The sequence below is a fragment of the Sminthopsis crassicaudata genome, chromosome 6 (assembly GCF_048593235.1).
Source record: "Sminthopsis crassicaudata isolate SCR6 chromosome 6, ASM4859323v1, whole genome shotgun sequence".
NCBI lineage: Eukaryota > Metazoa > Chordata > Mammalia > Dasyuromorphia > Dasyuridae > Sminthopsis > Sminthopsis crassicaudata.
The window spans coordinates 40935504-40954150 of NC_133622.1; the positions used below are offsets into that span (position 1 = coordinate 40935504).

The window sequence follows — 18647 nt, forward strand, 5'->3', positions numbered from 1 at the left end:
CTATAGTTCATCAGCTCCTGTGAACTCAATTATCATCTCGAAGCAGATCATATTATGCCTAGAACTATGTTCCCAGCCTCAGATATTCTCCTGAGCTCCAGCTTCCCATCATACACCTCCCTTTAGGACATTTCTAACTAGATGTCTGGTGGATAGCGCAACCTCACCATGTCCAGAATAGAACTCATTACTCCTCTTTTCAGAATTTCCTTCATACTCTCAAGGGCATTACATCTCAGTATCATAATGGACTCCTCGCTGCTCCTCTTCAATGTCATCCAATCAGTAGTCAAACCCTGCACCATAATCTTGCCATGTCTTTCTGCTTCCCCAGTGTCGCTCATAAGCCTCTTTCTTTCCATTCACACAAACCCTCATCACTTCTTGGCCTGCTCTTTGTCTCCACATATCTGACCATGTCATTCCCTGCTCAATAAACTTCAGTAACCCCAAAACATCCAGAATCAAATTCCTCACCCCCACTCTAGATTATGCAGGAAGCTTTTTCTGCCTCTTCCTCCCCTCTGTGCATTCTGATTTCTGCTCCTTATACAAGAAGCTCTATTTGTGCCTTCATGCCTTTGCCTAGTTCTCCATCTTCACCTCTACCTCTCAGAATCTCAGGTTTTCCTCAAGACTGGGCTCAAGAACAACTTTCAGCAGCCTTTCTTCAGCCCACTAGCTGTAGATAACACCTTTTTAATCCACTTTTACTTATCTTGTACACAACTTTAGATGTACGTTGTCCTGTTGCTGTTATATTTACATCCCCAGCACTTAGTACCATGCCTAACACATAATTAGTTTTTAATAAATGTTTGGTGACTGATTAGAGTGATCCACCCAGGGTCCCACAAGTAGTAAATGACAAAATGACAAAATTTAAATCCAGGTATGCTGATTTCCAAATCAGTGCTCTATCTACTATATAGCCTTTGTCCAGAGATTCTAATACTGTAGCAGTTTTCTTTACACTCTGAACTGGTTATCTACATGTGCAAGGCAACAGCAAACAGGATAAGAAGTGAGAGAGTTCCAGCTGTCAGTCTCAATAAAAAGGATTACTCTATATTCCCCAAGATAGTATCAACTGAAAGTTAACCAAGCCAAGCGGTGAAAGGAATGTGTTAAAGGAACTTTCTTTGGGGAAACTATCCAGGCACACATTTCACAAGAAAGTACAGTGAGTACTACTGTACTCACATCTGGCATACATTTACAGACATTACAATGTGTTGATTTGCTTTATTTTGCCATTCTTAGAGATTGCAAGGGAAGGCTTTGGTGGGGAAGAGGGAGTGAAGGAGAAAGATTTATAAGTAGCAACAGTGATGCAAAAAAAAAAAAAGTGGTAAAGAAAAAACCATTTAAAAATACAGAAAAAAGCATCAGGAGCTCAGAAGCTATCAGACAGGAAAAGCAGTTTTGTTACTATCATGTTAAATTAATAAACATTTAAACAAATTATACAATTTAATGTTAGTGGGAACAATTTCAAATATAACCCCATTTTCTCTTCTTTATATACTGAAATATCCACATTTATTTAGGTATATTAAATGTGTAAAAAAATTCTTGAGTTTTTTTTTTTAAAGAATCAATCTGATTTTAAGATTTATGAAAGATTTTAAGAGGGCTCCACAGTCTTCCTACATCCTTGCATGTACTTTTAATAAATCTTAAGCAAGAATTTATTAACATAAAACAAGTCATATATTTAGGGTTTTATTTGCTTAATAAAAACAAAAACAAAACCCTGATCTTGAAGAAAATCTGATAGAATAACATTCATTTAAAAATTGAGGGTAGGGAAGAATTATTTCTAGTTACTCAGATCTAAATTTACTAATCAAAAAAGATGAAATTATTTCCAGGAATTAGTCATCCAGGAGTAGAACTCATTAACTAAGTGAGCACTATATTATTGTCTTATGACAACAGAAATAACATAGGCCTTATATAAATCTTAACAAAAATTAATCTTTCTAAATACTCATGGAGATGTATTTTTTGCTTACTACAAATAATACTATTTTATTTGCTTACTACAAAAACAAAAGTATTTTACAGACAGAATCATGCTATCTGTAGCAAAGTCCAGCATATGACTCTCCACGTGTGGAATTAGCATTAGCTTCCCCCCCCCCCCCCAACTTGGCAATGGGAACAGTTCTCATGACCTCCATGTTCCTATCTCTGCTTATGTCTCTAACTTCAGTAGCTGGATTGGGCTTTATCATCTCCATACTCTGCTTGAACTTTGGGACGCAGTGGCTAGGCCCCACATTTTGATGTCCTCTTCCTGTGATTCAGATGCTTCTTTGTGGCCTGGCCTGGGATAGAAATATGAGTCCCAGATCTGGGGATCAGGCTCTGCCTTCTGCCTCATTTCCAGATTCTGCTTCTACCCCTCTGTGGCTTAAAACACCTGCTGGCCTCTGCCTCCCCTCTTTGGCTTTGTCTCCTGGGACATCCCCAGTGGGACACAACCAAGTAGCAGAGATCGGATCTTCCTGGCTTTGGGTCTTCTGGAGGTCCACAGGTCAGTGCTGCCTGGGGACCTCAGCCCCTGTCTTTTTGTAGTCACCTACCAAGAGCTGGCTTTGTCCCGAGACAGGCCTGAGTGTGAGCCTCTAAGTTGTTTTTTTCTCCTTCAGTGGTTCCAAGAGGCCTTAAGTCCTTATTTACCTGAGGTCCTCCTGGTTTACGGAATATCCCCACCACTACTCAAAGACCCTTGACCCTCACAAGCTTCCAGACATGTTGTATAAGTCCTAGATGTAGGAACTTACTGGTGTTGGCTCTTTAGTTTTATTCCATTACTGATTCATTTGGCACCCATTTCCACCCCTGCTGGGATAGTTAGACAAGTTCCATCTTCTTTGCTTCTCATCTCACATCTCTCAGTTAGCTTCCCCCATTATCTCCTCCTTCACCCCATTTCTCATGAACTGGCTTTCCAAGAAAATTATTCTATAACCATTCTTGATTCCATCCCTTCCCCATCCTTTCTAGCAGTCTGCTCCGTCTCATCATCACCAGTCTCTTCCTAACCTTCAATCTCTTCTTATTCCTTCCAAAAATGTCAATTTTTCCCGCATCCCCGCAAAATAAAACCAAAAAACACCTTTACTTGTCTATCATTTCTTACATCTATCTTCTCCTCAGCCCAACTCTTTTAGAAAGCCATCTACGAGTGACTCCACTTCTAAGTCAGTTTTAAAGCCTTTTCAACCTCATCATTTGAGAAAATTTTGCTCTTTTCAGTCTCAAGTGATCTCTTAATTGACTAATCTAGTGACCTTTTCTCAAGCCTCATCCTTCTTGACCCCACTGCAGCCACGGACACTGTTGATCACCTTCTCCCGGAGAGTCTCTTCGCTCTGGGTTTTTAGGATACCTTAGTCTCCCTTTGCTGAATCTTCATCCTGGTCAAATCCAATAATCACAGTAATAACTCTACCTCTGGCCTGGGCCCTCTCTTCTCCCTTTAACCTACCATTCTCAGTGATCCTGTCAGCTCCTACTGATTCAACTTGCTTTTTGTATGGAGGGAATTCTCAGATTTATTTATTCAGCCCTCTCTCTTTTATCTGGCATCACCAGCTGATTTGTAGGCATCTGGAAGTGGATATCCCATAGCTATCTCAAACTGAAACGTGTCAAAAACGGAACCAATTATCTTTCCCCTTTCAAACTCTCCTCCCCAGGTGTGGACTACCGATGATGGCCATGCCATCCTCCTCATCACTCAGGCTCCCATACTCAGGGTCATCCTAAATGTTTCACCCGTCCCCACATATCCAAATATCATTCTACCTTCACAAACTCTCTCCTTTGGCACTGCCCCTCACCACCTCCCACCTGGAATGCCAATCTTGTCTCGACGTGACTGCCAAAGTGACTAGATGATTTCCTTCCTCAATCTAAAATGCTCAGTATGGAGTTAAGCTCTTTACAACTCAGGGCCCTCCTGACTTTCCAGGTTCTTATATTTTGTTCCCTGGATTCCACCATTCTTTTTGCTGACCTTCACCCAGCCATCCCACTTTCTTCTCCTGCCTCCAGGGTCTTTTAGTCCTTGAACACTTTCCTTCCTCACCTCTGTCCACCTGCTGCCTTAGCTTCCAAGACTCAGCTGAAACCCCAGCTTCTACACAAGTTCTTTCCTCATCTGCCCACAACATTCCCCTAAGCATACTCCCTGCTGGCATCTTCCTCTGAGATTAATGCCAGTCTGTCTGGTATATATTTTACATATACATGGTTTTTTGCACGTTGTCTCTCCCATTAGAATGTGAGCTCTTTGAGGACAGGGATCATATTTTGGCTTTTTTTTTTTTTTTTTTTTTTTTAAGTATTCCCAGTGTTTAACACAGTGCCTGGCGCACAATAAACACTAAGAAATGTTGTCAAATAACACTTTCTAAGAAAAATGAGGTTTTGCTTAGAACTTTTTATCTGATCATCACTGCTAGACATCCCATTTTCATATATTCTATGAAGCTGACAAAGAGTTCTATTTGCTGCTCTTCACATTACATTTATCTTCACTCCTTTGCATGGGCTATAATATACTTAGAATATACTCCCTCCTCTCCACTTCTGCCTTCAAAATTTAGACTAAACATCAGTTCCTACATGAAGCTAGTTAATTCCTTCAGTTCCTATTAACTCTCTTCTCCTTATATTTACTTTGTATTTAATTTTCTATCTATGCTGTATTCTTTCATTTTTTCATCCCCACCTTCCATAGAATATAAATTCTCTTGAGAGAGCAAGAACATTCCCCAGCATATAACACAAACATACACAGCATATAGCCTGGAACATTTGAGGTAGTTAATAAATGCTTTCAAATTTTACTGAAAAAAGTTCATACACATCTCTTTAATGGTTCATAAAAGATGCTAATAAACAGAACTTTCTTAGATCGCTCATCTTGCTAGTATCATGCTAGTCCTTTTATTTACCTCTTGTACTTCTGAGACCTTTGAAATGAATTCTTCAGAAAAAACCATAGGCTCAAAGTGTTCTCTGTAGCATGTCATCAAATCTCCAAATGCTGTTCAAAAAAAAAAAGGAAGATGAGAATAATTTAACTTAAAAAAAAAAGAAACAAACCCATCATGAAACCAAACAGCAACTTTTCTCATGCCTAAAATGTGAATCTGCCTGCATATGCCACAAGCATAGATTAGTATGAACTGAAAAAAAGTCAATTTTCAACACCAGATATTTTTATAGACCTCTATTATAAAATTTAAACATTTTTTCTGAAAAAAAAAAAAAAAAAAAAAAAAAAAAAAAAAAGGACCATCCAAATAACAGAAAACAAAACCCAAATAATTACATATAAGTAAAAGCCTATTAGGCTTACTGTAGATGCACTCAAAATAATTTATTTGAAAAAAATCCATAATTTTTTAAATCAAATGAATAATACCAAGAAACAGACTTAAGTAAGACTATAATTTTAGGTGATACTGTGATTTAATTCTACTTTCTTTTTTTTGAAGGTAAAAAAATATGGCTCAAACCATGTGCTACCAATTTACTAATTTATCTCAAGCTAAGAAATATCCAATTACCTCCTATCTGCACAGTTTTGTCAGGCACTAAGGAGAAAACAAAAAGCCCAAAGTAGGAATTGCCATTACAGGGTTTGATTACTGATACCACCTTCCAAATTTATGTAAGCGGATGAACCTTGCTTGCAGATTAATGATACCAAATGGTTATCAAATATAAGAATAACAACAGATGTAAAAATAACAACAGGCCTACCTAATCCAACTTGTGGGAACATCTTTAGATGTGAACTAATTAGAATTGTTAACTCCTGGAGGATAGAAACCATGTTTACACACCACCCACACACGTGTATATCTATATATACTCTCACATAAAAGTATTTTATTGTACATATGATAATAACTATGGAATGTTACACAGCTTTAAAAAAAAAAAGGAAAAGGATTCTATTTTTACAATATAAATTCAAGATATAAAACTAACTCAGAGATGTGTTGTTTGTCTTGGTTTTTTTGGCCTCATAACCTGGTGGCCCATTGACCTACTTTGATGATTACACTGTTAGATGCTAATATAATACTTAGACAATTCTGATTAGTCTATTAATTAATAAAATCGACTAAGACAATAAGAAGCACAATCATTATTGGGTTCTGATACAACTATAATGCAAAATTTGTGATCTTCCTCTACAGATTACAGAAGAGGTGAATATCCTGGTAAGAAAGAAAAGAAATACTATATGATCACATGACATAATTTAAACAATGATTTAAAATGGCTCATCATCTTTTATATAAGAAAAAACCCCAAAGGAATAAGCAATAACTAAAAATGAAAATCTGGATAACTAAATCACAAATAGAAAAATGAAATGTCTCTCCTATAAATAGCAAGTTTTTTACAAATAGGAAATTCTGAAATAATTAGGTCATCCTGTTAAAACAAACTTGGGTGACAACATTTTGCTAGTTGAAATGTGTAACAGCAGAGTGAATTAAAACCATAACTGTGGCTAAAAGAAACCACATATCTGTACTCAAGAGAGTCTGGGCCTCGAAAGAGAAGGGAGATGGAAATCAAAAGTGGAAACTTTCCAAACTTTGCTGTAGCCACTTATGTGCCAAGAAACAGAGCAGTATTTTGTTGAGATTTTTTTTTTTTTTTGATTAAGCATAGATCTGTACAATCAGCCCCACCCCCTTTTGTATTTAATACAATGGTTTCACTATTAACTATATTAGTAAAATCATTCATGTTCTAATACTGGAATATTATTAAATTATTTCCAGTATCCTTCTACTGTGAAAAAGTTGAGAGATCCATTGCAATTTCTTTAATGAATTTTTGGATCTTTAAAAAGAAGGAAAATATCACAATTAGCCAAAAGCTACAAATAATCCATAAAGTTTTCAATTTTCCAAAGAGTAAGTGAGAAACTGCAAGAAATAAATTTGTTCTGGTCATTTTAGCAACACAAATACATAAAGGGCCACTACACTGTATTTGCATAGAAATATATGTTCTGTCTTCATTTTCTATTTCGATTTTCCCAATAAATTATCTGAATTTTCTATCAAAACAATGTGTCTGCTATATATATTTAGCTGTTAATATAGTTACAAACAGATCACAAATGCAATTATATTTATTCCATTTTATGTTTATCAACTTCAACTAAAGTAATAGTAATAAACATTATTATAGTCTATGTCATGACCACATATAAAATATTTGAATATAAACATTTATTTTGGCATTTTTGTTATAGTTTTACATTCTTACTCTTTTCTAAATTTATTTGCATGTCTATTATGAACCTCTACACTCTAGTTCTATTTCACAATGTATATGTCTATACTGTTATTATCTGTAGAATTCACAAGAAGTTACTGCTACCAGAAGTTATAAAATACCAAAAGTTATTTCATAAAACAGGAGTAATAAAGGACCTTAGCAATCAGATCGTCAATGCTCTGTACATGAACTGCCTATTTTATGACAAGTTAGCAGCTCCTCTGAAAGCTGGTGCAATATTCCATCACACCAGGTTTGCATGAATTAGCTAGGCTGCTACAGACAAAAATATAAATGCTGCAAAAAAAAAAATGGAAAGCTCATTTAAGAAAACTATTTGAAATAATAAGTCAAAGTGTATATTAGGTTGAAAACATGGTTTGATATAGTTTTGTAATGCACTAAAGTTTATTATTAATGTTCTATATATTCCAGTTTGTCCTCTTTAAATAGACTATCAGATGATTCTACTTTTCAATATGGATGCCTGTGGTTAATGGTGCCCAAATCTTGGAATAAAAATATTTTATTCAAGAGAGCAGACCTTGGTTATTCTTTTTTTAAAATTACTATTAAAACTTTTTTATTTTCAAAACATATGCATAGATAATTTAACATTCACTCTTGCAAAATTTTATGTTCTAAATTTTTTTCTCTCTCTCTCCCTCCTACCCCTTTCCCCAGACTGTAAGTAATCTAATATATGTTAATCATGTGCAATTCTCCTATACATACTTCCACATCATGTTGTACAAGAAAAAATTCTATCAAAAAGAAAAAAAAAGTGAGAAAGACAACAAAAAGCAAGCAAACAACAAAATGAAAATACTATCCACACTCAGTTCCCACAGTCCTTCCTCTAGATCAGATGGCTCTCTCCATCACAAGACCAGAAACTGGACTGAATCATTTCATTGTTGAAAAGAACCATGGAGAACCTTAGTTAGTCTAACATTATAATTTAAAGTATTTACCAATTTTTCCATTGAATTCTTAATAAGCAATCATAATTGCTTAAACTCCAGACGCTATAAAGTAAATTCTACAAATACCTACAACAATATTTTAAGGTATAGCATGCTATAGCCAAAGTACTGGAGTGAGCATGCCAATCTCATCTCTGATATCTGCATGACCATGACCACATCACAACTTTTTACAATATCATCTCCCTATTCTTCAAATGTCTTCAAAGTTAGAAGATGGTTATGTTCTGCACTGGCAGAGCTTCCATACCAATGATTTTTGCCTACTGAAAGATTTGGAGAAACTCTTATGCCCTTTAGATAACCATATTCCTTACTTGGTAGGAATCCAATTCCACAAAACCCTAATAAAGTAAATACTTCTCATGTACTATGTTACACTATATCCTGAGTACCCCCCCCCCAAAAAAAGTAATTCTCTTCAAGAAGCTTCACTTTTGCCGGGGATGAATCAGAAAAATTAATAATTTAAGATAACACGAGGAGGGATCAAACACTAAAAACCAAGAGGATGTCTTATAGGAATTAGTTGATGACCCAAGTCATTGAAGAAGCTAGATTTTCTAAGAAAGTTACCTTCTAAAAGGATGTAAGGTCCTTGAAGATAGAGAAGACCTCATTTATTTCATTCTTTCCCTAGAACCTAGCACAGGGTTTATAGAAATAGTCAAATCAAAAGAGTAAGGGCTGCTTCTATACCACACTCAGTGCTTAGTAAAGGAACTCCAGCTGAGTAACAAAACACCATCTTCTCTGTAACTTATAAGTCTTGGAGAACTGTCTTGAACACTGACAGCTTAAGTGACTAGCTCAAGGTTTCAAAGCCAGTATCACTGGAGCCTGGATCTTCTTGAGTTCAGCAATTTATGTACCATATCATGCAGTCTCTTGTATTAAGTACATAGCAACACCTTAGAATGAGAACCAAGCCTTAAAAGAATTGCAGACTGCTAACAACATTAAAAGCAATTCAGATTAAAATAGTTCTGATATATATTTCAGGTACATGGAACAGCCTATACAGGTTGAGAAAAGAGCAATAATTCTCAAGTGATAATACTGGGCTCAAATCTTACTTCTGATATTACCTGTGTGACCTTCAAAAAGTCTCAAACTCTCTAGTCTCCCTCTGTAGAATGAAGAGATTGAAGGAGACATAGATAAAATACTTCTAGCACTAAGTACCTATGATCTTATGAACTATTTGTTTATATCCTTTGACCATTTATCTGCTGGGAAATGGTTCTTGGTCATTTTTATACACATACACACACACACACACACACACACACACACACACAGAGGTTGGTACTTGAGTATGGACAGAAGGGAAAGGAGAAAAGGCAGGAAGGCAAGAAACAATCATTTATTAAGCATTTATATGTGCCAGGTACAGTGCTTTATAAATATCTCATTTCATTCCACACCGGACAGCCATCAAAGAGTTATTAAGCATCGATTTTATAGCAAGTATAATGCTAGGGACTAGGGAAACAAAAGTCAAAAGTCCTTGTCCTTAAGGAGCTTGCTTCCATTCTGTACCAGGAGACGTGCATATATTTAAGCATAAACAAAGCAATTTTGTAAGAAAGGCAATAGTTTGTGGTAGTCAGAAAAGTTATGTGATTTGTACCAGTGGAAGGAGTACAAGCACAATGATGAAATCATGGAGTTAAAAAATAATTTAGGAAAAACAATGAAAACTTCAATGTAAACAACATAAGGTGTAACATCCAATAAAAGCATAAAATCAGGTCCATTTATGGTTGAAAAAAAATCTACCAAGTTATTTCCCTTTGTGTCTGCTTCTAGTCTCTCTGTTATTTGTATGCTTACACGTTTTGCTATTTTTTATATGGGCTTCATCAATATAGTTTTTTCTTTTGAGTCTACCATTCTCATTTTCTATGTTTTGGCATAAGTATGTCTTTATATTGCTCATATTTATCATTATTGATAATATTACCTTTAGAAGCAACTTAACAGAAGAAGAGACAATTGGATGTGGAGTCAGAAGATCAGTTCTATGTCTACCACTAAGCCCAAATGTGAAGATCTTTCAGCTTGGTAAGACTTGCCAAAGTTTGTTTTCTTGGCACAGGCTTCTGAAACTCAAGGGTACCACCATATCATGCTGACGCATTGGAGGAGAATGTTTAGTGAATTAACTAGGTTGCAGCTTTGGTATTTTAAGTAGATTTCAGTCAATAAACAATTAGGTTACCTAGCATGGTTATTTTGGTTAACATTCTAGTTGATATAAACTATTATTATTACTTGCTGTTCCTAGCACATGATATTTCATCCACCATCTGTTTGAGAAAGCAGGCTTGGAATGCAATCACTCCTCACCATCTCTACTTAGAATATTGAACTTCCTTCAACACTCAGCTCAAGTACCAACAGAAGGTCTTTCTTCTACATCATCATTACATCCACCCATACCCACCTTTCACAGAATACTTTATATTTATTTTTTATATGTTTGGTACCCAATTACCTATGTTCATGTTGTTTCCCCAGTAGAATGAAAACTTGAATTTTCTGAGTAGTTTTGTTTTTCAACATGTCCACTCTTTGGGATACCAATTGGGATTTTCTTGGCAAAGATACTGGAGTATCTTTACACCTGGGAATAAAACAGAGTGGTTTGCCATTTTCTTCTCCAACTAATTTTACAGATGAAGAACTGACAAATATAATTAAGTGATTTCCCCAGGGTCATACAACTCAAGTATCTGAGGCCATATTTGAACTCCAAAGAGAAGTCTTTCTGCTCCAAGCTAGCTGCTCCCAAACTCCTAGAAGACAGAGAATTAATCTCTTTTGTCATTATATCTCTAATTCATAGCACAGCTTGGTACAATACATGTTTAATAAATGTCTGCTGAATAAATGAATCAATGGAAGCTGAAACAGGCCCAGGACAGAGCCTTGGGGTAACACCCACAGGATCTAGCAAAGGAGAATGAGAAGGAACCATGAAACAGAAGAATCATATTATCAAAAATTCTGGGTTAGATGGGGTCTTAGAAGTCAACAATGATTCCTTTATTTTTACAGATGATGAGACTGAGGCACAAAATAGTTAAGAATCAGAAAAAAGCAGTGTTAATTGTCAAAAGGGGAGAAAGTTGGAAGAGGTAGTCAACAGCGTCAAAAGATTTAGTGTAATCAAGGCTGAGAAATGAGAGAAGGCCAATAGATTTTGCAATTTTTAATTGGTTGCAAGATTAAGCTCTAAGTATCCACTTCTCTCCAACTGGACATAAGCTAGCTTAACCACCTGGAAGAAAGGCAGAGTGTGCAAGTGCATGGGCCTCAGGAGTCATCCAAGCCTCCGATGTATCACATCCCTTTTGGGCTCAGGTTTTCTCATCTGTAAATGAAGGACGCATAGAGAGGCAGATTGAGGTCTCTTCCAGCTCTAGAGCAATGATTCTATGATCCTAAAGAAATCAATATGTACTCTGAAACTCATGGTAGCTTTGAGCATCCTAAATGATTGGGTTCTAGGTTATGAATAACTGATTTAGGGGATGATCGATCGTCAGCTAAACTGTGGAGGATTTTTGAGTTTTTCCACATCCTAGACTGAACTATGCAAGTTCTAAAACCACTTTTTCAATAAAGCTTGAAGGTTAAAAGAATGATACTCAATCCAGCCAGGTAGCAAAATATACCTAAATACTAATTGCCAGGAGAAAGCTCTATCAAAAAAGATTTTGGGGTATTCCTTTCCCTTTTCCCTTCTCCCTTTTTTTAAACTATCTATTAGATCATCTTTTATGAGTAATTTTTCTAAATAGAGCAACTTCAACTTTAATCAGTTTCTTCAGTAACTACTGATAATTTTGAGCATAATCATTTTAAAAGTTAGTTTTTCTTATCAGAGAGGAAAAAAGATTTATAAATGTATATATATAATTTTACATTATATTATTTATATAAAATATGTAACTATTTCATAAAAGTTAAGCTCCTTAAAGCATTTTAAAAAATACATGTCTATATGTGTATATATGTACACCTATATGTGTATCTATGTACATACATATATATTTATCTGGAAGGGTAGTTTAATAAGAGAACCAGGCAAAACAGAATTTTTGGGACAACAGGTCTCCTTATCCTGCCTGGGCAGCTACTCATGGGCTTTGACAAGGAAACTCTGATCTGTTGCTCTATTCTGACCTGAATGTAGATTTACTGTCTTTAGGAAGATGGTGGCTCCTATTCTGAGGGCTCACCACACCAGTACAGGACTAGATGAGGGCATTCCATTGGCTTTAGCCATTTTAAAGGCTTCTACAATTCTTCCCTGGGTCAGTAAGATGGAACAATGGATAAATACCAGACCTAGGGTCATGAAGACTTGAATTCAAATCCAACCTCAGACATTTACTAGCTATATGACCTTGGATAAGTCACAACCCTGTTTGCCTCAGTTTCCCCATGGCAAAATGAGCTGGAGAAATAAATGGCAAAATCACTCCAATTTCTCTGTCACAAATGGGGTCATGAAGATTTGGGAATGACTAAACAATAAATGTTCTTCTCCAACTGTCCCCTGAAAGATTCTTTTTTTCACAGAGCTATGTTGGCACAGTAAGAAAAGTTCATGGTTTTGAGTCGCAAAATCTGGTCCAAATCTCAGTTCTGCCACTTTATACTCAATTTAGGCCAGTGTGACCAAAGGCAGGTCACCTGACTGCTCCAGGCTTCAGTTACTTCATTTGTAAAACAGGAGGATTGGACTCCATGACCTCTTAGGTCTTGTACAGGTCCTCTTCCATACTTTTAATATTCTAATTTGTATATTAGTACCTCAATTATATTTTAAGTTCTCTGAAGGCAGAAAATGTGTCTTAAAATTAGCTCCGAGTACTTAGCACAACAAACACATTACACATAGGAGCTTATAATTTTTGTCCAATTATTTAAGTACTTAAGTAATTAATTATTTAAGTACCAAGTATTATTACTAGCACAAATTATATAAATGAATCAAAAATGACCTTGGCAGAAAAGATGTTTTAAGAATTCAGGGGGTAATCACCAAAGTAGTATCCAGGTATTCACTAAATAAAACAAAACAAATAATTTTAATTTTTTTTTTTTAAATCAACTGTGATGAACTTGGTTCTTTTCAACAATGAGGTGATTCAGGTCAATTCCTGATGATGATGGAGACACTCATCTGCATTCAGAAAGAGGACTATGGGGACTCAATCTGGATCACAATATAGCATTTTCACCATTTTTGTTGTTCTTTATTTTTTTCTTCTTTTTGATCTGATTTTTCTTGTGCAACATGATATATGTGGAAATATGTTTAGAAGAATTGCATATATTTAACCTATATTGGATTACTTGTTATCTATGGGGAGGAGAAAGACAGGGAGGGAGAAAAATTTGTAACACAAGTTTTTCAAGGATGAATGTTGAAAACTATCTGCATGTATTTTGAAAATAAAAAGCTAGGGACAGCTAGGTGGCGCAGTGGATAGAGTACCAGCCCTGAAATCAGGAGGACCTGAATTCAAATATGACCTCAGACACTTAACACTTCCTAGCTGTGTGACCCTGGGCAACTTAACCCCAATTGCCTCAGAAAAAAAAAAAAAACCCAGAAAGAAAAGAAAAAGCCACCATTAAAATATGTAGGAGAAAACAGTAAAAATCAGTGCAGGGGTAAAGGGGAGAAGTCAAGCCACACACAGAGAGAAGGATAAGATTTAATGAGCTTCGGAAAGAAACAAAACTTGGAGAACAACTCTATTTAGCAGCTAAAATGTTATTATGATACCCACCCCAAGAAGAACTTAACTGCTATCTCATCTTCCCTTTCCAGCTTTTTCCAAGTAACCTGAACAAAGATGTATACATCAATTCCAACTAACATGAATAAAACCACAAGTTTAACTTTATTCTTACATAGCAAAAACATTCTAGGCAGCTGTTTTTCTGAATAGCAAATGCTTTATACTTTCATATACAAATAAAGTGTCAGCATATTTTCTCTTTCTGGCAATTCTCTTCCTATATCTCCAACATCTTCCTATATTAGACCTAAGAATGGCATTTTATATAAGATCAAACAGATGAAAAACAACTGAATTCACTTCTGGCCTAGAAGATGATATTAAAAAAAACCTTTAGCTATTTTGGTTTCTGAGCTGGATTTCTAGAAGAAAATATAGGCAGAATAATATTTGTGCTACAAAACCCAAGGGATTTGTTTTGAAATTTGATTATTCAGCAGTGTATGAAAATACTGACAGATGGTAGGTTAGAGCTGGCTCATGAGATACAATGACTTGTAACTAATATGGATAAATAAATCTAGAACTATGCTATGACACACATACCGCATCAATGAGGCCACTGGAGCTAGTTAAAATGTCACTAAAAATATGTTAGGTAAGCCAAGGCCACAAGTAAACATCTAACTTTTTGCAGTGCTACTGCTTTATAAAAAGGATCAGTTGGTTTGACCTATTAAAACTTGGGTTAACTGCCAAGTTACTTTTGCAGCCAAGTAGGCCAAGTAAGTTCACATCCATCTAAAAACTAGTTCAATCAAGAGCAAATTAGAATAAGAGATGAAAAAACTAATTTGTAAAAATCTGTATTTTAAACTGCTGTTTAAAAAAGTAAGTGTTTAAGGACAACATACTTGTAATTTCATTAGTATAGGAAAATACCAGGTAAAGAAACAATTCCCCAATGCATAATAGGACATTTTCTGCAATTTCTCATCTAAGAGAGCTTCCTATGGCAATGAAAGATTAAGTGACTTGCTCAGGGTCACAGAGTATATCAGAGGCAGAATTTAAGCTCTAGTCTTCCTGGACAGATTTTCAATACTAGAACACAATGTTTCTACAAATAACTAGATGAAAATAGCAATTCTTACATAGATAGCATATACCTACCTATTAAGAGTTTCTTTCTCCTAGAAATTATACTTTCTTTTTTTAATAGCTACCATACACTGGAAAAAGTTAAAGCAATAGGATATACAATTCACTATCCCCACTGAAATCACCAAATATTACAATATATATTTGACTTCATTTTGAGGATTACATCAAAATCTTTGCAAAATTTCCCTTCACACTCTGCAACTGATGTCACTATACAAGCTACAATTATAACTATCTTCATGAGTCTTTTTATTTATGCTCACCAGAAGTAATGCAACACAGAAACCATCATGTGTCCAATGAAATGATGTGTCTTTGGACTCATACTAAAGACAACTCTGTAAACTTATTAATTTGCTTCCCAAAGAAAAACTATTCTAGAGATCCTACCTATATGATTTCATGATTTTCCTACTCTCTTCCATTTAAGTCTGTATTTTGCAATAAGAAGCTCATGACCTCACCCACAGTCAGCTCCAGATTTCGTTTTAACTGACTGATTATAATCTGATTTCTATATTGACCAGCAGTGATGTCCATGTGTGGAGTTGCCTTCTGAGTTGTCAAGAAGGCATTTGCTATGACCTGCAAGTTAACCTTGACAAAAATCTATTAGCCTCTCTCTTGCATCATTTTGTACTCCAAAGCCAAACTTGCCTGTATTAGTTATCTTCTGATTTTCTGCTTTAGCATTTCAATACCCTGGGATGAAAGTAATATCATTTTTTGGTTTTATTTCTAGGATATATTGTGGGTCTTCAGAGAACTGAGCAACTTTGGCCTATTGGGCATCAGTAATTTGAAGAGACTTTTTACAGTTGATGTTGAATGGTTTGTCTTGGATTTGAAAAGATCATTCTGTCAACTTTAAGAGTATGTCATGGGACTGTTTTTCTCATCCTTTTATTAAAGGCTACTCCATTTCTTCTATGGAATTTTTGTCTACAGTTGTATATATAATAATCACTTTTATTCAATTCACTGATATCCAAGAAGTGAAGAAAGTAGAGAAAACTAAATGACATCCCTTAAGAATACAAAGTAGAAGTGATGAAAAGATTTAAGGGATTATAACTGACAGAAGACTTCCTGAAGAACTTTAGACAGAAGTTCAAAATACTGTATAGCAGTTCAGCAACCAAAAAAAAACCCCAAAGCAAAAAGATGAACAAAAAAGCAAAATGATTGTCCGATAAGAGAGAAAAGAAGGAAAGAAAAAGGAAAAGATATACTCAACTCAATACAGAATTCTGGGGAATAGCAAGGAGAAATTAAGTAAAGCAAAGAAATAAACTAAAACAACAGAAAGACAAAAGCTCTCTTCAAGAAAATTAGAAATGTCAAGGGAATGTTTCACACAAAAATGGACATGGTAAAAGACAAAAATGGCAGGAAACTAACAGAAGTAGAAGAAATCCAGATGTGGTAAGAATATACAGAAGTATACAAGAAAGATCTTAACATCACTGATAACCACAATGGTGTGGTTACCGACTTTGAGACGGACAACATGGAGAATGAAGTCAATCAAGTGGACATTAGGAAGCATTGCTAACAATGAGGTTAATGGAGGTGAAAAAATTTCAGCTAAAGCTATTTAACATCCTCAATGTTACACTCAATATGCCAGCGGATTTGGAAAACTCAACAGTTGCCACTAGATTAGAAAAAACCAATCTACAAGCCAATCCTAAAGAAGAGGAATGCCAAAGAATGTTTAAATTACTAAATAATGGATTATGCTTAAGATTCTAAGAGCTAGGCTTCAACTTGAATTCTTATGAACCAAAAATTATCAGAAAAGCAGGCTTGTTTTCAGAGACAGGGGAACTAGAGACCAAATTTGCCAATATTTGCTGTATTATGGAGAAAGCAAGGGAATTCACCCAAAGTATCTTCAGCTTCATTGACTCCATTAAAGCTGTGAGAGCTGAATTACAAAGAAAGCTGAATACTATAGAATCAACACTCAAATTAGGAAATCTTTTGAGAGTCTGTTGGACTACTCATCAGAAGAACAAATTCTCAAGCTGAAGATTAAACACTTTGGTCACATAATGAGCCTCCTGGGCTCAATGGAAATGAGCTTGATGTTGGGAAAGACTGAAGGCAAAAAGAAGGGGACACCAAAAGATGAAATGGATAGAAAGTATCATGGAAGCAATTAACCTGAGCTTGGACAGACTTTGGAAGACAGTAGAAAACAAAAGGGCCTAGTGTACATGATCCACAGGGTCCAAAATGACTAAACACGAATAATAATAAGAAGAAACTATGAAAGAAACTTTCATTTAATAGCAACATTCTTATGTCTTGATTTCATTTATAATGCCAATACTGACAAGTTTCATTTCCTCTAGTAGCTTATCAAAATTTCTGGTCACCAAACAAAAATGCCATATTTTAGGTGCCAATAGAAGTCAAAGTCTATAGACTATCTACATCCTCTTAATATCCTCTGCCTCCTCTTCTGGTATTCTGCCTCAAATTACAGTTAAGCAAAAGGGAACTACCTGCAAAGGACCATTTTATATTTTTCTTGGGCTGCCACATAAAAAACAATTATCACTTAGTGCCCAGCTTATTTATTTGTGATCAGTCTAGCTATATTTGGCCAGACAAGACCTTTTACATGAGTGAGAGCAAGACAAAAACCTATCTAGATTGGTAAAAGCTCCCAGAACTTATCCTAATCATAACTTTTAAGAACCCATAGTCACTAGTATGTCATGATATGAAATCCCAGTTAAACTTAAGCTTTATTCTTTTTTTTTTTCTAAAAGCTTTTTATTTTTCAAAACATATGTATGGACAATTCTTTAACATTAGCCCTTGAAAAACCTTGTATACCAATTTTCCCCCTTCCCCTATGCCCTCCCCTAGATGGAAAGTAGTCCAATACATGTTAAACATGGTAGAAATATATGTTAAATCCAATATATGCATATATATATTTATACAATTATCATCCTGTACAAGAAAAATCAAATCAAACCAGTTTTTAAAAAAAAGAGAAGCAAAATAAAATGCAAGCAAACAACAAAAAGAATGAAAATGCGATGTTGTGAACCACACCCAGTTCACAGTCCTCTTTCTGGCTTTATTCATGACTGAACAACTGGAACTGGTTTGAATCATCTCATTGTTGAAAATGGCCACATCCATCAGAATTGATCATCACATAGTCTTGTTGTTGCCATATACAATGATCTCCTGGTTTTGCTCACTTCACTCAGCATCAGTTCCTGTAAGTCTCTCCAGGCCTTTCTGAAATCATCCTGCTGGTCATTTCTTACAGAACAATAATATTCCATAACATCCATATACCATAACTTATTCAACCATTCTCCATTCTTAGGCTTTATTCTTATCTATCTTTTTATGTGTATGACTATCTTCT

General features: G+C 35.4%; 1 protein-coding gene across 5 annotated transcripts in view; it reads right to left on the bottom strand.

Moving 5' to 3' along the window:
- The window catches only part of CLOCK (clock circadian regulator), a 102266-nt gene that overhangs the window by 47948 nt on the left and 35671 nt on the right, over positions 1–18647 (bottom strand). For all 5 annotated transcript variants that reach the window (XM_074275455.1, XM_074275454.1, XM_074275453.1 and 2 more), the window contains exon 2: positions 4974–5065. The gene's annotated coding sequence lies outside the window, so the exon portion shown is untranslated. The remainder of the gene's footprint in view (positions 1–4973; positions 5066–18647) is intronic.